Source organism: Pan troglodytes, chromosome 8 (assembly GCF_028858775.2).
Source record: "Pan troglodytes isolate AG18354 chromosome 8, NHGRI_mPanTro3-v2.0_pri, whole genome shotgun sequence".
NCBI classification, from domain to species: Eukaryota; Metazoa; Chordata; class Mammalia; order Primates; family Hominidae; genus Pan; species Pan troglodytes.
The window spans coordinates 79837656-79862506 of NC_072406.2; the positions used below are offsets into that span (position 1 = coordinate 79837656).

Below are 24851 nucleotides of genomic sequence, written 5' to 3' on the forward strand. Positions count from 1 at the left end.
AAAAGGTTTAGGAAGCAAGCTGAGAAGAGGTGAAGCACATACAATGAATGGCAGCTACCCACAGATCATCTCAAAGCTACCAGTTTCTGCTGGTGGGGGCCTCCTTGTATCCTTGCCATGCACGCTCCCACTGGACTTGCACTATTTTAATCAATTAGCTATGGGTTTTCTTATCCTTATTTTAATGTAATGAGTGACTTCCTTTTTCTCCACTATTTGTGTCTTAAGAAATACTATAGCCTAGCCATTTTCCCATGGGAGCAGTTTTCTGGCAGTAAAATCATGCAGAAATTGAAGAATTCACTTTATTAGAATCAACTCAGCTATACTGAATCACCTTAAACTTTAAAACATTACTGAGGCAGAATTAAGTTTATTTCTTCATCCTACCATAAAAATAACATCTTTATACTTATTAAGCCTTAAGCCTATTAGTATTTAAAAGACACTTAATTTACTAACTTTTAAGGTTACTCGTTGAGGTTATAGTCAAAACTCCAATATTTGCTTACAACGTACCCTACAAGAACACTCTATGTGTGCAGACTTCCTTTTGAGATTTCCTTGGAAGCTTCAAGATTAATTCTGATACAAAATTCTATTGATAGAATAATCAGCAAGAGTACAAAAAAGAAGCTTGGAGGTAAAACCAAGAAAGCATAAGTAAATGGCATCATGCTTATTCAAAAAGACCTATAGAAATGACAGAAAGCAACCACAAACAAAACTTGAACTGTTTTCTGAAAGAAACAAAGGAAGTTATATTCTAGAAGGCTAAGAAGCCAAAGGGGGCAGACATGTTCTCTCCCTGCTACCTGAAAGCCAATCAAATCTGTCTGTAGAGCAGTGGAAAATTAACTCTTTGGGCATCTAGGCACCTCTTTGCATAAATTGATATATATGATTGCTTGCTGCCTTTAGAGGGGGTTGTGGTCAAGAAGAGTAGAAAGGAATTTTGACGAGAGTGGGGTATAGCAGAGAGGTTCTTCATAGGAGCCAGGCAGGAAAGAAAAACATGGTGCTTGGAAAAGCTAGGACTAACTACTCCCCATGCAGTCACTAGGACTGGCCTTGACTCTAGTAAGGAGAGGGGAGAGAGTAGAGAAGAAGCTGAAAGGGATCATTTTCATAGGAATCGTGTGTGACTCTAGGTGCAATCATTGCCTCACTGGGGCCCATATGAGAGAGTGCAGCACAGAATTGGGAAGAGAGGCATTCTCCCCTCTTTTGTAGGAGCCTAGCGCCATTCTACCACATTGAGGATTGGCAGCTGAAGGAGACCAGAGAATTTCACCCCAAAATATGGTACCCTGGTATGTTTATTATTATTATTATTATTTTGAGACAGAGTTTCGCTCTTGTTGCCCAGGCTGAAGTGCAATGGTGCGATCTCGGCTCACTGCAACCTCCGTCTCCCAGGTTCAAGCGATTCTCCTACCTTAGCCTCCTGAGTAGGTGGGATTAGATTACAGTCATGCACCACCACGGCTGGCTAATTTTTTGTATTTTTAGTAGAGACAGGTTTCTCCATGTTGGTCAGGCTGGTCTCGAACTCCTGACCTCAGGTGATCTGCCTGCCTCAGCCTCCCAAAGTACTGGGGTTACAGGCATGAGCCACTGCGCCCAGCCGATTATTTTAAATTAAACACCCTTGGGGACCAGCAGACACTGTAAGAAGCTTTACTCTGATACTCCCTTATCTGCCTGATGCCCAGACTCACCAAAGAAAAAAATAATTACTTCTGGTCCCTTCCCTGAGTTTTCATCAATTTAATAATAACTCTAATCACAGGCAGGTAGACTGAAGTCTGTCAACACAGCTGGACAGACGTTTGTCAAAAACCATGCTCTGCGGGCCCAACAAACTTTGTCCCAGGCCACTGTATGTTCTCCAAGCCCACTGAATTTCCCCTAAAAATCATTTACTACACCCCAAGTTGACACATCTCCCCCATCTCCCCTCCTCTATGAAAAAGGGTATATAAGCATCTGTACCCGTTGGGTTATGAGGTAATCATTCTCCTACTGTTCCCCTGTGTTGTGCACATTGAAAAAAATTTTGTGTGTCTTTTCTCCTGCTAATCTGCCTCTTGTCAGTTGATTTTTCAGCAAAACTTCAGAGGGCAAAGAGGAAGCAATCCCTTTGACCTTACAGATTTGGCATTGTTAGTGGGATAACCAAAACTGCTCTGCTCCTCTAGAAGCTGCAGTCAAAGGAACACAGGACCTGATAGGTGAACAGAATGATAAGAAATTCTTACCAGTCAGACTCCCAGTCTCTCTCTCTGCAGAATCTGGTCAAGCAGACGAGAAAAATCAGTTTGTCTCTTTTTTCTTTCCAAATTTAAGATTAATGGGAGAAAAGCATTTGTATGACTAGTCTTAGATGTAATGACTCTGGTATATTTTTGCTATGAATATTCATATTGTCCATCCTTTTCCTCACAGAAGTAGTCTTTATTTTTTCCTTTATCTCTGTCTTTCTGTGAAGAGTCCCTCTTGTTTTATGTCCTTGAGAGCTTGACTTTTGACCAAGTAGGAGCCCTATCTCTTGGTCTCTGCCATCCAGTGGGCATGATTTTTGGGCCACGTCCGGTGGCCAGCCTAAAAGGACTAGGAACCCGGAGGTACCTAAGATATTAAGCAGCACACTCTGTTCCAAATGTGCCAAGCTCTCAGCAAAGTTTTTCTTAAATAAGAAATCCCATCCATAAGGGGCTTTTGTTGTCCTAACTCTTGTTGCCTGGATAGTCCTGGAAAGTCCAATCCCAGGAGGACCTACTCAGTGTCACAGATTAACAGATCTATGACTGGTGCCCCTCCCTCCTCAACACTGGAGGCACCATATGAACAAACACCTCCTCAACCATCTATCACAAGTGTCCTTTGCTATATTAGACTTTTTCTGAAAGTGAATTTTGAGGGGATCATGAGAACTACATCATCTTCCCATTTTTATACTGCCACTTACACTGTCCATGATAGTCTAAACCTGGAAAGCTACCTCTGAGACTCCATGAAAACGGCTCATTAACTTGAGTCATTTATGGAATAAATAAATTGGCTATACTTAAAAGAAAACTTTTTAGAGAGTGCTTGTCTTAAACAGCTATCTTATTCGTAGCTATTTTTAAAAATATTAAAGGAATATAGCCTTAGAAATTCTCTTAGTAAGATTTTTAAAGCAGAAATAATATTCAAAGGAAACTTAAAATCCTGTACACTCAATTACCTGCTTTAGATCCATTTGGGATCTGCAAAAGGCACTCTGGCCTGTGATCTAATGGCTAGGATTCCACTGTTTCATTGCCTCAACTCAGGTTTGATTTCTAGTCAGGGAACCAGCCCCTTGGAGATGTAAATCCTTTAACTCAGGGGAAAAAGGAAACATTTATAAAAATTAGTTTGAGGGTCAGGCACGGTGGCTTATGCCTGTAATCCCAGCACTTTGAGAGGCTGAGGCAGGAGGATCGCTGGAGCCCAGGAGTTTGAGACTAGCCTGAAACAGATCCCTTCTCTACAAAAAATTAATTTAAAAAATTAGCCAGGTGTGGTGGCATGCATCTGTAGTCTCAAATACTCAGGAGACTGAGACAGGAGGATGGCTTGAGCCCAGAGATCAAGGCTGCTATGAGCCATGATTACACCACTTCACTTTAGCCTGGGCAACAGCAAAACACTGTCTCAAAAAAAAAAAAAAAGAAGTTTGAATTACTTATTTTGAATTTATGTTTGTGTGACCCTTGACTTTTTGGGGTACCCATTTGTCATTGATCTTTTTCCCTTCCATGGACAGTTATGTTCCTGTTCATCACTAAGTCTCTATTTTCTTCCAGATGTCTTTGTGGGGTGGCTCTGGATTTTCTGAAGACTGCTTCTTTGTACCTCTTTGGAGATGTCTTGTACTCCCTTGGTTAAATCATAAACGGCTTTTTTGGTTCTGAATCACTTGGTAGTTACCTTTGGTTTAAAAGAAAAAAACTGAAGTTCAGATAAATAAAGTTTTAAAAAAATAAAGTTTACTTCTCCTTCCTTTCTCTACGTCTGATACACATGAAGGGATCTAGATGGGACTTCGAGTGACCCTGAAGCCTCTTGAGAACCACAACAAAAAGGTACCACTGACTCCCTGTTTTGGGGTTCTCTGTTTTCCTCATGGAGCCTCAAAAGTCGTGAATGGGTTCCTCTCAGGTCTAAAATCTCTACTCTTTTTTGCATTAAACTCCCTCATCTATTTGACTTTTGTATACATACATGTATACGTGTGTGTTGTATGTTGTGTCTACATGTATGTATTTGTCTATATATGTGTTTGCATATTATCTACATGATACCAAATTGACTTAAAAATAAATGAGTACTCATAAATTATATAACTAGCCCAAAACTTTTCAAGTTCCCTTGACTTTAATAAATCTTTGGTAAATAAAGCTAGTTTTAAAATTGCTAGTAAAATAAAAATGTCTTCAAAATTTAATTTAGACATTTTTGCCTAGGTCTACTGGTCACACAGGTTTATGCTATCTCTGTTAGATGTTTTAAGGTCATAAAACTGTTGTTTCTATGATATTCTTGATATTTTCTTGATTTGTATATAAATTAAAACTGTAAGTGCTGGCTGCTGGGCTCCCAAAAGCCTTACACACATCCTACTGTGGCTTGTTGAGCCAAGCCCAATATGGCCCCATCCTCCCTGGTCCAGCTCTGCCTCCTGGTCATGCTGAGAGGGGTCAGATCCTCCCAACATTGTCTTCACAAGTCCGTCCTCTGCCCTGGGCCCTATATTGGGTGTGCAAATCCAGGATTCAGACAGGTCCTACCCTTCGTAGTCATCCTGGGTGCCACATGGGTACTCAGAACCCAGGACAACTAGAGCAGGGACAATGGGGAGGGACCTGTGTCCGGTATCTCAAAGGCCTTAGTTAAGATAAAATTAGCTGATGCTGGTTTTGCTTTTTCAAAAAAATACATAATAACCTAAATAAATAGCTTTATTTTCCATGAATAATTCAAATATAACTGTTAAAAAATATTTTTCAATAATTTAAAATCTTAAGGACATGTTAAGTAGTAGAGAATCATGAAATGTTTGAGTCATTTCTAAGTAAGTTAAAATACTAAAACATTAATTATTAAGCATAGTTTAGATAACTTTGACATCTTGTTCTTATATGGCATAGAAAAGCTAAATATATCTATATCTGTTAATGAGCAAAAAACTGATGAAACATCTTTCTAAAAATTATAAAATTGTTTTCACTTACAAACACTGATATAAAACAGTTCAAAATTACTTACTTCCTAGGTTTTCAGTAGAAATTAGGGTTACTAAGAGTTACTATTAAAATTAGTATATAATTAAAACTACTATATATGATAAACAACTATGTATGGAGTATGTAAGGGAAGTAAAATGTTATAAGGTATGAGGATGTGCTTTTGTTGAGAAAAAGCAATTTCATATAGTTCAGAGATTATGTAAAGGTTGTTTCAAAATGAGAAAAATGATATAAATAAAACTAAATGGGTATAGAAAGTTGAGAAAGAAAGAATTTCAAAATAATTAAAGTGAATGAAATTAAATAAATTTACTATTTGTTTTTAAACTAAGCCTTAAAATCAAAAATAGTCTACAAAACTAGAATTTTATTTTCTCCTTTGAACAAGATTTTCATATAGTATCAATAAGAAATAGTAAATGACTTTGATTCACATTTTGAGTAAACTGCAAAAAAAAAAAAAAAAGGAGAAACAGCTTTTGTGTGCCTCATGCTATCTTAATAGGTCTTTTGAGTATTTGAAAAACTAAGTCTCATCTCTGTCAAACTGTCAAAGAGTAAAGGTTTTGGCTTTTGGAAATCCTTTATTACACCAGCTAAATGAATGACTTTATTTCACAGTAATTTTTGATCAAATATTTTAAATGTTTGACATACTTGACAAGCTTCCCAAAATCAACCTTCGAATTCTAAAGTAAGTCTTTTTGACTTCAAACTAACTTTGGGATTTTCCCAAAGACCCCTGAAGTATCCAAAAGAGAAATCATAAACAGGTTTAGTTGATATATTAAATTATATGGGAAGCACTGTCAAATAAGAAATAATGTTTAACCTTTTTTCTGAGTTATATTTATATGGCTATCTTTGTATGTGTTCCAAAACTGTATGAGATTTCTTAAAATATGATATATCTTGGTATATGTTGTCATTCATAATTATGAGTGCTATGTTGAATTGTTGTAGGCCACAAAAAAAAGACCAAATATCTTTGTCAATTGTTTATTTAACCATGGCCATTTTAAGTCCCATTGTCCACAGTTAATTGTTTTATTCTGATGCTTTTTTTTCTTGAAAGCTGTTCGCAAATCCTGAAGTATGGGTCTTCAAAGAAGTTCATGGGAATAACACTGACAAATAAAGGTTTCTGACAACTCTGAAACTGTATAAGTGAATCTATGAACTGTGTAAAAATTCCAGGACTCTAATAAAAAAAAAAAAACTGGACTCATAAAATTGCTAAACTACCATCAAGCAGAACAATAATTAATTACATGGGACTGAACTGATAAAAGACTGAAATGATTATTTATGATTTTTTATTTAGGCTAATTCTTTTTATGTTTTGTTCTCCAGAGTTAAAAAAAAACAACAACTTTTTAAAGGCTACAATTCCCCTGTGTTATGCGCACTGAAATAAATTTTATATGTCCTTTCTCCTATTAATATGCCTTTTCTCAATTGATTTTTCACCTGAACTTCCAGAGGGCAAAGGAGAAATTTGGCCTTCACCCCTACATTGCTTTGAAACCACTAGGACATGGCTACCTTGGCATGTTCATTTCCAGTTTCCCAGTGAGTACCATCGGCAGCAGTCACCATCCACCAGCAATAAGCTGAAGCCAGACAAAACTGGAATACGTGGCAGATACGCTGGTTTGGGAGCACAAGTGAGTCATAATTCAGAGACTTCAAAATTTGGAAATGTGGGAATGAACAGAAGAGAAAAGAGGTTTTATAGGAAAATCCCCACTCTAGCACAAGCAAGTGAGGTCAATTACAGGAACTCTGGATTGCTGCTGCTAATGGGACTTCCTCTGAACTTGCAAGGGTAGAGTAGGAGGCCAGGGAATCAGATTACATAAGGATAAGCATCTGGCCTACATGGCCCAGTGGTCTGGGAACTGAAAACAATGAGTCCCACAGAGGCTGAAGTATAATTCTGAGAATAGAATGTAGTTTGGAAACTGAAAAAAATCTGTTAAAACCCTGGCAACTAGGTAATCTTATTGTTCCTGAACAGCAGGAGTTTGTGAATCCAAACCCGAAAATGCCACATTCACTATGACTCAACTCTTCCCCTTGTTTCTACTTTCTGTGTATCTTTCAGCTTTGCACCTAATAGAACTGTTTAACCCTAGGTACTAACTGCTTAAATCTCAGAATATAGTCAACTCCTCAAAAGGAGGATGCTAACGGGACCAATTCATGATCATCCCCCAGAGGCAGAGCTCTCATGGCAGAGCACCTCACAGGGTTCTTGCCAACCTATAACTGAGTATCACTAAGTCACTTGCCCACCCTGATAAAGTTAGCTGTAACAAGGGTGCCAAAGTGTCTTGAGAGCATTATGGAGACTTAACAAAAGGAACCCCTAAAAAGAAGGCAAAGGGAATGTAATAGTTATTAAGGCTGTTCACAAATATTCCCATTGTCCTCTGGGCACAGGGCAGGATCACATACCCAACATCCACTTTGACCACATAACTTGCTTTGACAAAAGCAATGTGAATAGAGGATTGACATATGTCATGTCCAGGTGAACATCTTAGGAGTTCTCGCATGATTTATCATGTTCCATTTCCCCAGTTGCAATGACAGTGGAAGCACATGTTGAGATAAGTCTATATTAGCCTGGGTCTCTGAGTGCCTGTCTCAAGCAGAAACCCCAGCTCACATTGAACATGTAGCTTGAGCAGGAAATAATTTTATTAAGCCTCTGAGATCTGGGGGTTGTCTTCTTATCACACACAACCTTGCTTATGCTGACTAATACAGGGGCTGGTAGGTAAACCTGCCCCAGTGAGTATTAAAAGCTATCCCCAAGGGGACAGGTGGGAGACACTATGGAGGTAGAAATGAAAAAAAGGCCAAGAGGTCCTACAATACTTAGAGGTGAACGACAAAGAAATAATGTTTATTACTGTTCATCTAACTCTAGATTTACTTCTTGAAAACATGGGATATATTTACAGTCAGAAAATACATTTGACCTTTGCCCTTCAAAAAAAAACTTTACAAAAGATAACACATTATAAAGAGTTTGTTATTACTATTATTTTAAGGGATTTTGAGTAAGTCAATTCTTTTAACTCACATTCAACATAAATCTGACACCTACCAAACTGTATTTTGCAGCAAATAAGATTACAGACAGTTTCATTATATAATGACTGTAGCATGATCTAGCAGTTTATATCCCCTTCAGAGAGTATACAACATAGAGATGTAAATTCTTTGAAGCACATTTCTGCATAAATGGACTTTCTGCATTGCATTGCCAAACTTGGATCTTGAAAGTGATAAAGTGCAGATGCCTACAGTTGCAGTCATAAAAATGTAATTGCTGAGAAATTATTTCTGATCCATTGGACGAATTTATTACAGAGGGATGCAACTGTGTAAGTTATCATACAAGAAACTGAAAGTGAATGGTTGAAATATATCCCAGGCTAAATATCCCTGAAAAATGACCCAAGAGAAAAAAATCTCTGTGCCCAAGAGAAAAAAAAAATACATTAAAGATAAATCAGGTTTGATAGGGAAGACTTTGGTAACCGTAAAAGAGCAGAAAAAAGATTTATGAAGAAATGAATTCAGAAGTTAGAGTGACATAATAGTATCTATGACCAATTACTCCAAAAATTAAAATGTAATTTTGACTTTGAGTTATATACAGAGGTGATAAGTAATTTCTGTGGAACCCTGGAAGCAAAGGAATATAACATGAAGATAAATCATGAGGAAAGTGAAGAAATTTTTAATGGGACTACTGAATTAATAACTTTAGCTGGTGGCAATGTGAACTTAAAGACATGAACTTCTTTTGGAATGTTTTCCAGTGTAATCAGAGACTATATTATGTACTTAAACCATGTAACTATTTCAAATTAAACACTCTTTGTAACAGTAGCCAAAATATGGGAACAACCATCTACAGATGAATGAATAAAGATAATGTGGTGTTTATGCAATCGAATACTATTCAGTCATAAAAAAAAAAAGTAAATCCTGCCATTTTCTAACATGGATGAACCTGGAGGACATTATGCTAAATGGAATAAGCCAGACACAGAAAGGCAAATACTGTATGATCTCACTTATATGTGAAATCTAAAAAAGTTAAATTCAAAGAAGCAGAGGGTAAAAGGGTGGTTTCCAGGTGCTAGCGAATTGGGGAAATAGGGAAGATTGCTGATCAAAGGATATAAAATTTCAGTTTTAAGATGAATAAGTTTTGGGACTCTACTGTGTAGCATGGTGACTATAGTTAACATATTGTATTCTTTACTTGAAATTTGATAAGAAAGTAGATTTTAAGTGTCTTAGCCACACACACACACACACACACACACAATGGTAACTATGGGTAGAGATGGATGTGTTAATTCATTTGACTGTGGTAATCATTACACATTGTATACATACATCAAATCATCACATCGTACACCTTGAATGTACAGAATTTTTATTTGCCTCATTACCTGTCCATTAAATATATTAAAAAAAAACAAAAACACTCCTTCTCCTCCTCCCCTGGGGTAGATGGCGGCGGCTAGATTTGGAGCCCCAACCTCGCTACCGGCACCAAGATGGACAATTAGAAGCAGCTGCAGTCTGCGCACTCAGAGAGGAAGGAAAGGAGCAAGTGAATTCAGCACCTTCAACTGAAGTATCCAGGTTCTTGCATTAGGGCTGACTAGGCAAACAATTTGACCCACGAAGAACAAAGAAAAGCAGGGTGGGGCGATGATCCACCTGGGAGCAGCACGGAGCCAAATGAACCCCCACCCTCAGCCAAGTAAAGCAGTAAGTGATTGTGAGACCCCACCTGGAAAACCACGCTTTTCCCATGGATCTTTGTAATCCGTGGATCAGGAGATCCTCTCGTGAGCCCACACCACCACGGCGTTGGGTCTGATACACAGAACTGTGTAGAATGTTGGCAAAGCAGCCGTTCAGGCACACACAGAGACCCAGGAGTTTTCCATACTCCAGCCCCAGGATCCCTGGCAAGACGAGAGATCTGTCCGTATATATCCCTAGGAAGGGAGCTAAAACCAGGGAGCCAAACAGCGTCATTCTGCAGGCCTGATCCCACAGCACCCCACAAGTTAAGACCCACTGATTGGAATTCCAACCAGCCAATGGCAACAGGCTGAGATGAGACCAAGTTCCGTGGGGGAGGGGCGGCCACCATCTCCATGGTTCAGTCGACTCAGCCATTCCAGCCTGATGGCTTTGGAGAATACAAATGGTCCAGACAAAGAAGGGTCCCCGACAATGGCACAGCTGCCTTGCCAGATTATAGCCAGACTGATTCTTTAAGTAGGACCCCGATCCATTCCTCCTCACAGGGTGGGACCTCCCTGTGGGGGTTTCAGCCACCCCAGCAAGGGCTCTACAGACAAAGCCCTGATCTCTCCCTGGGATGGAGCTCTCAGGAGGAGGGGTTGCCACACCATCTCTGTGGTTCAGTGGACTCAGCCATTCTAGCCTGCCAGCTTTGGAGAATACAAACGGTCCAGATGAGGAAGGGTCCCCCACTCCCCACCCCAACGCAGCATATCTGCTCCACCAGAAAGCATCCAGACTGCTTCTGATCCCATTCCTCCTGACCAAGTAAGCCCTCCCAACAGGAGTCTACAGACACTTCCTACAGGCACATTAGGAACAGCAACATGTCAGTACCCCCACTGGGACAGAGCTTCCAGAAGAAGGAGCAGGCTGCTATCTTTGTTGTTTCACAGCCTTCACTGGTGATACTTCCAGGTAAGGAAAACTGAGGCAACTAGGGTCTGGAGTGGACCCCCAGCAAACCACAGCAGCCCAACAGAAGAGTGACCTGACTGTTAAAAGAAAAACAAACAGAAAACAACACAACACCAACAAAAAAGACCCCATAAAAACCCCATTAAAAGTGAGCTTGAAGACTATCTTGCTGAAATAGGGCAGGAAGACAAGATTAGAGAAAAAAGAGTGAAAAGGAAAAAACAAAACCTCTGAGAACTACAGGAATACATAAAAAGACCAAACCTATGACTGATTGGAGTACCTGAAAGAGACAGGGAGGATGGAACCAAGTTGGAAAACACAGTTCAGGATATCATCCAGGAGAACTTCCCCAACCTAGCAAAACAGGCCAACATATAAATTCAGGGAATGCAGAGAACCCCAGTAAGATGCTCCATGAGAAGATCAACCCCAAGACAAATAATCGTCAGATTCTTCAAGGTTAAAATGAAAGAAAAAATGTCAAGTGCAGCCAGAAAGAAAGGCCAGGTCACCTACAAAGGGAAGCCCATCAGACTAACAGCAGACCACTCAGTGGAAACCCTACAAGGCAGAAGAGATTGGGGGCCAATATTTAACATTCTTAAAGAAAAAAATTCCAACCCAGAATTTCATATCTGGCCATAGTAAGCTTCATAAATGAAGAAGAAATAAGATCCTTTTCAGACAGGCAAATGCTGAGGGAATTTGTCACCATTCAGTCTGCCTTGCAAGAGCTCCTAAAGGAAGCACTAAATATGGAAAAGAAAAAGCATTATCAGCCACTAAAAAACACACTGAAGTACACAGACCAGTGACACTATTCAGCAACTACATAAACAAGTCTGCAAAATAACCAGCTAGCATCATGATGATAAGATCAGATTCACACAACAAGATTAACCTTAAATGTAAATGGGCTAAATGTTCCAATTAAAAGACACAGAATGACAAGTTGGATGAAGAGCCAAGACCCATCACAGTGCTGTCTTCAAGTGACCCATCTCACATGCAAAGACACACATCAGCTCAAAATAAAGGGATGGAGGAAAATTTACCAAGCAAATGGAAAACAGAAAAAAAGCAGAGGTTGCAATCCTAGTTTCTGACAAAATAGACTTTAGAACAACAAAGATCAAAAAAGACAAAGAAGGGCATTACATAATGATAAAGGGTTCAAACTGACAAGAAAAGCTAACTATCCTATATACATACACACAATACGGGAGCACCCAGATGCACAAAGCAAGTTCTTAGAAACCTACAAAGATACTTAGATTGGGAAATTTAAATACCCCACTGACAATATTAGACAGATCATCAAGACAGAAAATTAACAAAGATATTCAGGACCTGAACTCAGCTCTGGATCAAGTAGACCTAATAGATATCTACAGAACTCTCCATCCAAAACCAACAGAATATATATTCTTCTCATTCACCACATGGTACATACTCTAAAACTGATCACATAATCAGAAGTAAAACACTCCTCTGCAAATGCAAAGGAACTGAAATAATACAGTCTCTCAGACCACAGCACAATCAAATGAGAACTCAAGATTAAGAAATTCACTCAAAACCACACAACTACATGGAAATTAGGCAACCTGCTCCTGAATGACTCTTGGGTAAATAATGAAATTAAGGCAGAAATCAAAAAATTCTTTGAAACTAATGAGAACAAAGAAACCACTTACCAGAATCTCTGGGAGACAGCTAAAGCAGTGTTAGGAAGTAAATTTATAGCACTAAATGCCCACATCAAAAAGCTTGAAAGATCTCAAGTTAACAACCTAATATCTCAACTAAAAGAACTAGAGAACCAAGAGAAAACCCCAATGCTAGCAGAAGGCAAGAAAAAAAACAAAATCAGACGTTAACTGAAGGAGATAAACAAAAAAAAAACTTCAAAAAATCAATGAATCCAGGAGCTCTTTTTTGAAAAAGTTAATAAAATAGTCCACTAGCTAGACTAATAAAGAAGAAAAGAGAGAAGAATCAAATAAACACAATCAGAAATGATAAGAGGGATATCACCACTGACCCCACAGAAATACAAACAACCATCAGAGAATACTATAATCACATCTATGCACATAAACTAGAAAATCTAGAAGAAATGGATAAACTCCTGGACACATACACCCTCCCAAGACTGAACCAGGAAAAAACTGAATGCCTGAATAGACCAATAATGAGTTCTGAAATTGAGGCAGCAATAAATAGCCTACCAACCAAAAAAAGGCCCAAGACCAGAAGGATTTACAGCTGAATTCTACCAGAGGTACAAAAAGGACTGGTATCATTTCTACTAAAACTATTCAAAAAATTGAAAAGAAGGGACTCCTCTCTAACCCATTCTATGAGGCCAGTATCATCCTGATAAAATCTGGCAGAGATACAATCAAACAAATAAAACTTCAGGCCAAAATCTTTGATGAACATCGATACAAAAATCTTCAATAATATACTGGCAAACTGAATCGAAGAGCACATCAAAAAAATTATCCACCATGATCGAGTTGTCTTCATCCCTGGGATGCAAGGTTGGTTCAACATATGCAGATCAACAAATGTGATTCATCACATAAACAGAACTAAAGACAAAGACCACATGATTATCTCAATAGACGTAGAAAAGGATATCGATAAAATTCAACATCCCTTCATGCTAAAAACTCTCAATAAACTAGGTATTGAAGGAATATACCTCAAAAAAATAACCATCTATGACAAACCCACAGCCAATATCATACTAAATGGGCAAAAGCTGGAAGCATTCCCCTTGAAAACGCACAAGACAAGGATGCCCTCTCTCACCACTCCTATTCAACATAGTATCAAAAGTTCTGGCCAGGACAATAAGGACAAGAAAAAGAAATAAAGAGTATTCAAGCAGGAAGAGAGGAAATCAAATTATCTTTATTTGCAGATGACATGATCCTATATCTAGAAAAAGTCCATTGTATCAGCCCAAAAGCTCCTTAAGCTGATAAGCAACTTCAGCAAAGTCTCAGGATATAAAATCACTGTGCAAAAATTGCTAGCTTTCCTATACATGAACAACAGGCAATCAGAGAGCCAAATCATGAATGAACTCCCAATTATGATTGCTACAAAAATAATAAAAGATCTAAGAACATAGCTAACAAGGGAAGTGAAAGCCTTCTTCAAGGAGAACTACAAATCACTGCTCAAAGAAATCAGAGAGGACACAAACAAATGGAAAAACATTCCATCCTCATGGATAGGAAGAATCGATGTCATTAGAATGGCCATACTGCCCAAAGCAATTTATAGATTCAATGCTATTCCTATTAAACTACCACTGACATTCTTCACAGAATTAGAAAAAAACTATTTTAAAATGTATTTGGAAACAAAAAACAGCCCAAATAGCCAAGACAATCCTAAGCAAAAAGAACAAAGCTGGAGGCTTCACACTACCCAAATTCAAACTATACTACAGGGCTACAGTAAGCAAAACAGCATGGTACTGGTATAAAAACAGACATGTAGACCAATGGAACAGAATAGGGAACGCAGAAATAAGACCACAAACCTACAACCATCTGTTCTTCGACAAACCTGACAAAAACAAGCAATGGGGAAAAGATTTCCTATTTAATAAATAGTGCTGGGAGAACTGGCTAGCCACATGCAGAAAATTGAAACTGGACCCCTACCTTACACCATACACAAAAAGTAACCCAGAGGAAAGATCAGGCAGCAACATTTGCTGTTCACCAATATTCGCTGTTCTGCAGACTCCACTGCTGATACCCAGGCAAACAAGGTCTGGAGTGGACCTCCAGCAAACTCCAACAGACCTGCAGCTGAGGGTCCTGAATGTTAGAAGGAAAACTAATAAACGGAAAGGACATCCACACCAAAACCCCATCTGTACGTCACCATCATCAAAGACCAAAGGTAGATAAAACCACAAAGATGGGGAAAAAACAGAGCAGAAAAACTGAAAATTCTAAAAATTAGAGCACCTCTCCTACTCCATAGGAATGCAGCTCCTCAATAGCAACGTAACAAAGCTGCATGGAGAATGACTTTGACGAGTTGAGAGAAGAAGACTTCAGATGATCAAACTTCTCCGAGCTAAAGGAGGAAGTTCGAACCCATGGCAAAGAAGTTAAAAACCTTGAAAAAAGATTAAACGAATGGCTAACTAGAATACCCAATGCAGAGAAGTTCTTAAAGGACCTGATGGAGCTAAAAACCATGGCACTACAACTACGTGACGAATGCACAAGCTTCAGTAGCTGATTCGATCAACTGGAAGAAAGGGTATCAGTGATGGAACATCAAATGAATGAAATGAAGCAAGAAGAGAAGTTTAGAGAAAAAAGAATAAAAAGAAATGAACAAAGCCTCCAAGAAATATCAGACTATGTGAAAAGACCATATCTCTGTCTGATTGGTGTACCTGAAAGTGACGGGCAGAATGGAACCAAGTTGGAAAACACTCTGCAGGATATTATCCAGAAGAACGTCCCCAATCTAGCAAGGCAGGCCAACATTCAAATTCAGGAAATACAGAGAATGCCACAAAGATATTCCTCAAGAAGAGCAACTCCAAGACACATAATTGTCAGATTCACCAAAGTTGAAATGAAGGAAAAAATGGTAAGGGCAGCCAGAGAGAAAGGTCGGGTTACCCACAAAGGGAAGCCCATCAGACTAACAGCTGATCTCTCGGCAGAAACTCTACAAGCCAGAAGAGAGTGCGGGCCAAGATTCAACATTATTAAAGAAAAGAATTTTTAACCCAGAATTTCATATCCAGCCAAACTAAACTTCATAAGTGAAGGAGAAATAAAACACTTTACAGACAAGCAAATACTGAGAGATTTTGTCACCAACAGGCCTACCCTAAAAGAGCTCCTGAAGGAAGCACTAAACATGGGAAGGAACAACTGGTACCAGCCACTGCAAAAACATGCCAAATTGTAAAGACCATCAAGGCTAGGAAGTAACTGCATCAACTAATGAGCAAAATAACCAGCTAACATCATAATGACAGGATCAAATTCACACATAACAATATTAACCTTAAATGTAAATGGGCTAAACGCTCCAATTAAAAGACACAGACTGGCAAATTGGATAAAGAGTCAAGACCCATCTGTGTGCTGCATTCAGGAAACCCATCTCACGTGCAGAGACACAATAGGCTCAAAATAAAGGGATGGAGGAAGATCTACCAAGCAAATGGAAAACAAAAAAAGGCAGGGGTTGCAATCCTAGTCTCTGATAAGACAGACTTTAAACCAACAAAGATCAAAACAGACAAAGAAGGCCATTCCATAACGGTAAAGGGATCAATTCAACAAGAAGAGCTTTCTAAATATATATGCACCCAATACAGGAGCACCCAGATTCATAAAGCAAGTCCTTAGAGACCTACAAAGAGACTTAGACTCCCACACAATAATAATGGGAGACTTTAACACCCCACTGTCAACATTAGACAGATCAGTGAGACAGAAAGTTAACAAGGATATCCAGGAATTGAACTCAGCTCTGCACCAAGAGGACCTAATAGACATCTACAGAACTCTCCACCCCAAATCAACAGAATATACATTCTTCTCAGCACCACACTGCACTTATTACAAAATTGACCACATAGTTGGAAGTAAAGCACTCCTCAGCAAATGTAAAAGAACAGAAATTATAACAAACTGTCTCTCAGACCACAGTGCAATCAAACTAGAACTCAGGATTAAGAAACTCACTCAAAACCACTCAACTACATGGAAACTGAACAACCTGCTCCTGAATGACTACTGGGTACATAACAAAATGAAGGCAGAAATAAAGGTGTTCTTTGAAACCAATGAGAACAAAGATACAACATACCAGAATCTCTGGGACACATTTAAAGCAGTGTGTAGAGGGAAATTTATAGCACTAAATGCCCACAAGAGAAAGCAGGAAAGATCTAAAATTGACACCCTAACATCACAATTAAAAGAACTAGAGAAGCAAGAGCAAAGACATTCAAAAGCTAGCAGAAAGCAAGAAATAATTAAGATCAGAGCAGAACTGAAGGAAATAGAGACACAAAAAAACCCTCCAAAAAATTAATGAATCCAGGAGCTGGTTTTTTTGAAAAGGTCAACAAAATTAATAGACTGCTAGCAAGACTAATAAAGAAGAAAGAGAAGAATCAAATAGATCCAATAAAAAATGGTAAAGGGGATATCACCACCGATCCCACAGAAATACAAACTACCATCAGAGAATACTATAAACACCTGCATGCAAATAAACTAGAAAATCTAGAAGAAATGGATAAATTCCTCGACACATACACCCTCCCAAGACTAAACCAGGAAGAAGTTGAATCTCTGAATAGACCAATAAAAGGCCCTGAAATTGAGGCAATAATTAATAGCTTACCAACCAAAAAAAGTCCAGGACCAGACAGATTCACAGCCGAATTCTACCAGAGGTATGAGGAGGAGCTGGTACCATTCCTTCTGAAACTATTCCAATGAATAGAAAAAGAGGGAATCATCCCTAACTCATTTTATGAGGCCAGCATCATCCTGATACCAAAGCCTGGCAGAGACACAACAAAAAAAGAGAATTTTAGACCAATATCTCTCATGCACATCGATGCAAAAATCCTCAATAAAATACTGGCAAACCGAATCCAGCAACACATCAAAAAGCTTATCCACCATGATCAAGTGGGCTTCATCCCTGGGATGCAAGGCTACTTCAACAGACACAAATCAATAAATGTAATTCAGCATATAAACAGAACCAACGAAAAAAAACCACGATTATCTCAATAGATGCAGAAAAGGCCTTTCACAAAATTCAACAGCCCTTCATGCTAAAAACTCTCCATAAATTAGGTATTGATGGGACATATCTCAACATAATAAGAGCTATTTATGACAAACCCACAGCCAATATCATACTGAATGGGCAAAAACTGGAAGCATTCATTCCATTTGAAAACTGGCACAAGTCAGGGATGCCCTCTCTCACCACTCCTATTCAACATAGTGTTGGAAGTTCTGGCCAGGGCAATTAGGCAGGAGAAGGAAATAAAGGGTATTCAATTAGGAAAAGAGGAAGTCAAATTGTCCCTGTTTGCAGATGACATGATTGTATATCTAGAAAACCCCATTGTCTCAGCCCAAAATCTCCTTAAGCTGATAAGCAACTTCAGCAAAGTCTCAGGATACAAAATCAATGTGCAAAAATCACAAGCATTCTTATACACCAACAACAAACAAACAGAGAGCCAAATCATGAGTGAACTCCCATTCACAATTGCTTCAAAGAGAATAAAATACCTAGGAATCCAACTTACAAGGGATGTGAAGGATCTCTTCAAGGAGAACTACAAACCACTGCTCAACAAAATAAAAGAGGATACAAACAAATGGAAGAACATTCCATGCTCATGGATAGGAAGAATCAATATTGTGAAAATGGCCATACTGCCCAAGGTAATTTATACATTCAATGCCATCCCCATCAAGCTACCAATGACTTTCTTCACAGAATTGGGAAAAACTACTTTAAAGTTCATATGGAACCAAAAAAGAGCCTGCATTGCCAAGTCAATCCTAAGCCAAAAGAACAAAGCTGGAGGCATCACACTACCTGACTTCAAACTATACTACAAGGCTACAGTAACCAAAACAGCATGGTACTGGTACCAAAACAGAGATATCGACCAATGGAACAGAACAGAGCCCTCAGAAATAATGCCACACAAGTACAACCATCTGATCTTTGACAAACCTGACAAAAACAAGCAATGGGGAAAGGATTCCCTATTTAATAAATGGTGCTGGGAAAACTGGCTAGCCATTTGTAGAAAGCTGAAACTGGATCCCTTCCTTACACCTTATACAAAAATTAATTCAAGATGGATTAAAGACTTAAATGTTAGACCCAAAACCATAAAAACCCTAGAAGAAAACCTAGGCAATAATATTCAGGACATACGCATGGGCAAGGACTTCATGTCTAAAACACCAAAAGCAATGGCAACAAAAGCCAAAATTGACAAATGGGATCTAATTAAACTAAAGAGCTTGTGCACAGCAAAAGAAACTACCATCAGAGTGAACAGGCAACCTACAGAATGGGAGAAAATTTTTGCAATCTAGTCATCTGACAAAGGGCTAATATCCAGAATCTACAAAGAACTCCAACAAATTTACAAGAAAAAAACAAACAACCCCATCAAAAAGTGGGCGAAGGATATGAACAGACACTTCTCAAAAGAAGACATTTATGCAGCCAAAAGACACATGAAAAAATGCTCATCATCACTGGCCATCAGAGAAATGCAAACCAAAACCACAATGAGATACCATCTCACACCAGTTAGAATGGCCATCATTAAAAAGTCAGGAAACAACAGGTGCTGGAGAGGATGTGGAGAAATAGGAACACTTTTACACTGTTGGTGGGACTGTAAACTACTTCAACCATTGTGGAAGTCAGTGTGGTGATTCCTCGGGTCTAGAACTAGAAATACCGTTTGACCCAGCCATCCCATTACTGGGTATATACCCAAAGGATTATAAATCATGCTGCTATAAAGACACATGCACACGTATGTTTACTGCAGCACTATTCACAATAGCAAAGACTTGGAACCAAGCCAAATGTCCAACAATGATAGACTGGATTAAGAAAATGTGGCACATATACACCATGGAATAGTATGCAGCCATAAAAAATGATGAGTTCATGTCCTTTGTAGGGACATGGATGAAGCTGGAAACCATCATTCTCAGCAAACTATCGCAAGGACAAAAAACCAAACACCGCATGTTCTCACTCACAGGTGGGAATTGAACAATGAGAACACTTGGACACAGGAAGGGGAACATCACACACCCGGGCCTGTCGTGGGGTAGCGGGGAGGGGGGAGGGATAGCATTAGGAGGTATACCTAATGTAAATGATGAGTTAATGGGTGCAGCACACCAACATGGCACATGTATACATATGTAACAAACCTGCACATTGTGCACATGTACTCTAAAACTTAAAGCAAATAAAAAAAACAATAATAATAATTAAAAAAACCCAAGATGGATTAAATATTTAAATATAAAACCCAAAACCATAAAAACCCTAGAAGAAAATTGAGGCAATATCATTCAGGACATAGGCATAGGCAAAGATTTCATCATGAAAATGCCAAAAGCAATTGCAGCAAAAGCAAAAACAGACAAATGGGATCTAATTAAACTAAAGAGTTTCCTCACAGCAAAAGAAACTATCATCAGAGTGAACAGACAACCTACAGAATGGGAGAAAATTTTTGCAATCTATTCATCTGGCAAAGGTCTAATATCCAGAGTCTACAAGGAACTTAAACAAATTTACAAGAAAAAAAAAACATTAAAAAGTGGGCAAAAGACATGAACAGACACTTCTCAAAAGAAGACATACATGCGGCCAATAAACATGAAAAAAAGTTTATCAGCTGGGTGCGGTGGCTCATGCCTGCAATCCCAGCACTTTGGGAGGCTGAGGCAGGTGGATCGCCTGAGGTCAGGAGTTCGAGACCAGCCTAGCCAACATGGTGAAACCCCGTGTCTACTAAGAATACAAAAATTAACCAGGTATGGTGGCATGTGCCTGTAAATCCAGCTACCAGGAGGCTGATGCAGGAGAATCACTGAAACCCAGCAGGTAGAGGTTGCAGTGAGCTGAGATCATGCCACTGCACTCCAGCCTCGGTGACAGAGCAAGACTGTCTCAAAAAAAAAAAAGTTCAACATCACTGATCATTGGAGAAATGCAAATCAAAATGACAATGAGCCACCATCTCATTGTCAGAATGCTTATTAAAAAGTCAAAAAACAACAGATGCTGACAAGGTTGCAGAGAAAAAGGAATGCTTTTACATTGTTGGTGGGTATGTAAATTAGTTCAAACATTGTGGAAGACAGCGTGGCAATTTCTCAAAGACCTAGATGCAGAAATACCATTTGACTCAGCAATCCCATTACTGGGTATATACCCAAAGGAATATATATCATTCCATTATAAAGATACATGCACGTGCATGTTCATTGCAGCACTATTCACAATAGCAAAGACATGGAATCAACCTAAATGCCCATCAGTGATAGACTGGATAAAGAAAATGTGGTACATATATACCATGGAATACTATGCAGTCATAAAAAAGAACAAGTTCACATCCTTTGCAGGGACATGGATGGAGTTGGAAGTCATTATCCTCAGCAAACTAATGCAGGAACAGAAAACAAAACACCACATGTTCTCACTTATAAGTGGGAGCTGAAGGATGAGAACACATGGACTCATGGGGGGAACACACTGGGGTCTGTCAGCAGGTGTGGGAGGAGGGAGAGCATCAGGAAGAATAGCTAATGGATGCTGGGCTTAATACCTAGGTGATGGGATGATCTGTGCAGCCAACCACCATGGCACATGTTTACCTATGTAACAAACCTGCACATCCTGCACATGTACTCCTGAACTTAAAATAAAAGTTGATGAAAAATAAATACTGAGGTCTACTTAGTCTTTTCAAATAAACAGGTTACTCTTTTTTTTTTATTATTATACCTTAAGTTCTGGGATACATATGCAGAACGTGCAGGTTTGTTACATAGGTATACACATGCCATGGTGGTTTGCTGCATCCATTAACCCATCATCTACATTAGGTATTTCTCCTAATGCTATCCCTCCCCTAGCCCCCACCTCCCAACAGGCCCCAGTATGTGATGTTCCCTTCCCTGTGTCCATGTGTTCTCATTGTTCAACTTCCACTTATGAGTGAGAATATGTGGCATTTGGTTTTCTCTTCTTGTGTTAGTTTGCTGAAAATGATGGTTTCCAGCTTCATCCATGTCCCTGCAAAGGACATGAACTCATCCTTTTTTATGGCTGCATGGTATTCAATGGTGTATATGTGCCACATTTTCTTTATCCAGTCTATCATTGATGGGCATCTGGGTTGGTTCCAAGTCTTTGCTATTGTGAATAGTGCTCCCATAAACATACGTGTGCATGTGTATTTATAGTAGAATGATTTATAATCCTTTGGATATATACCCAGTAACGAGATGGCTGGGTCAAATGGTATTTCTGGTTCTAGATCCTTGAAGAATTGCCACATTGTCTTCCACAATGGTTGAACTAATTTACACTCCCACCAACAGTGTAAAAGCATTCCTATTTCTCCATGTCCTCTCCAGCATCTGTTGTTTCCTGACTTTTTAATGATCACCATTCTAACTGGCGTGAGATGGTATCTCATTGTGGTTTTGATTTGCATTTCTCTAATGACCAGTGATGATGAGCTTTTTTTCATATGTTTGTTGGCCACATAAATGTCTTCTTTTCAGAAGTGTCTGTTCCCATCCTTCGTCCGCTTTTTGATGGAGTTGTTTGTTTTTTCTTGTAAATTTTAAACAGCTATTCTTATCTAAAAAAATTAAAATAAACACTTTTTGAAAAACAAAAAAGAACGTAATGAGACACTTAACATGATGTTGTCCTAGAAAGAAAAACCTTTAATATAATTTAATGAGATATTTTATTTGTGTTGGTGGGTTATACATGATCAAAGTGACAGATACAAGAAGGCTGAACATCAAATCCAGAAAGATCAGTTATTTTAAAATATAACTCTTTGACTTTGAAATGTACTGGTTTTTGATAAGGAGAATCCCATTATTAAAAAAACAGTGTATACAAATAATTTTGTTAAATAGAATTCTGCTTTATAAGATAGTTATTGCATAAGTTGATATTATATAAATTATTAATATTTTAATTTAATATCACTTGAGTATTGCTAAGACCACAAAATCATTTTTATACCTGAGATGTTGATGTTTTATACCAAAGTACTTTTAAGAAATCAGTGACTATTTTGAAAACATTGACATCAATCTTAAGGTAGACAAAATTAGCAATTATATTTACATGTAACAGAACTGTCTGGTATGTAAAAGGTAATGAGTTCCATTTCAGTGACTCATCTACTTGTGGATCATGAAAAGTTTGAATCCAAGAACATCAAAAGCCCTCTAAAACTAGTATAATCACACTTTTTAAAAGAGATACATTTCTTTCCCATCAAACAAGATTACTCAGGTCATTTTCATCCTTCTAATTTTATAGGCGAACTCAATAAATGTTTATAGATGGTTATAATCTATTTAGAACATGCCATAAAATGTGCACGCACACACACACACACACACACACACACTGTGACTAGCATTACCCTTTAATGTGAATTTACTTAGAATACTTTCTATTAACTTCTTTAGCAATGTACTTGACTAAAGCAACATATCTATTAGTTTCAGTTAGAATATAAAAAGTAGTTTCCCCATGATACTCTCTCTGTTTATAAGCAATATGTCAGCAACCTTTGTGATTAGCAAGTTTTAAGTGACCAACTGTAATGTTCCATTGTTATAGAGCAAATAAGGGTTATAAACTAGCATTAATGTATTTGTTTTCACCAGCCATCTCCAAAATGAAGGTCATTTCCCTATTCCTACTCCTTATAATTGGATAGGCACAAAACCTTAAATGACTTGTGAGAACTCATTTAAAACTGTCCCCAAAAAACTTGGTGATATGTATGAAAAAGTATAAAAATATTCATATCTTGGCCATTAACTTTTACATTTGTAACTAATTCTAGTGAAATAATACAAATTGATGACAAAAATGTATATACAAAGATGTTCAGCAGAGCAATATTTATAATAGGAAAAAAATAGAAACACCCTAAATGTCCAAAAACGTGAGGCTACTTTAAAAAAACTGTAGTGCAGCCATATCACATATAAGTAAATAGCAGTTTTATTAAACCATGCTTACAAATAAATAGGGAAATTATTAAAATATCATTTAAAATGGAAAAGTAGGATTAAATACTGCATATATAGTACTAGCTCCACTTGTTTATATATATATTCTTCATATATATATAATATATATACATGTAAGGATATATATAAAGAAGATATATTCTTTAATATTACAAAGTACAAAGATGATAAAAATCTCCCACAACTTTATTGTACTGGAAGTAAATGCACCAAAACATTAATGTTTATCTCTTGGTAAAATTATGAGTGTTTTTATTCTTTTTTTTAACTTTTTTTGACATTCTGATTTTTTTGTGAACTTAATTAGAAAAACAAATGAGGGTTTTTCTTTCTTTTTTTTTTTTTTAAACAGGGTCTCACTATGTTGCCCAGGCTGGTCTTTAACTCCTGGACTTAAGCGATCCTCCTGCCTTGGCCTCCCAAAGTGCTGGGATTATACGCATGAGCCACTGCGCCCAGCCTTTTTTCTTTTTAACATGAAACTGTTTAGTGAGTGGCTAAGACGGACTTTAATGAAGTCTCCACAGTCATCTAGTATAAATTTCACACCAGATATTAGTGCCGTTAAGACTGCCAAAGTTAACTATTAAGGTATCATCAGGGATGCACATGTTTTGAATTGTCTTTCGAGTAGCAGATATCAACTTGTACAACATGTACAAATCGATAAAAATATGTAAACTTGTAAAAATATATACAAAGTCTATTCTCAGAGCTACTCCCCTCCCCACATCCATCTCACAAAAAAGATAAGCAGAACATATTTAAATTATCTGAGGAAAGGTCGGCATAGTTTTTCACCCAAGTAACCCTTGGGTTCTTTGAGTCCCTAGGAAAAGGGACTTGAATCTTGTATTAGAAGGCAAGATGTAAGGTAGGCCTAAAGGGGAGTTCCCTCACAAATTGT

General features: G+C 38.1%; 1 protein-coding gene across 8 annotated transcripts in view; it reads right to left on the reverse strand.

Annotated features, from left to right (window-relative positions):
• Nucleotides 1-24851, reverse strand: part of CTNNA3 (catenin alpha 3) — a 1849205-nt gene that overhangs the window by 1708871 nt on the left and 115483 nt on the right. The gene's annotated exons all lie outside the window — the stretch shown is intronic.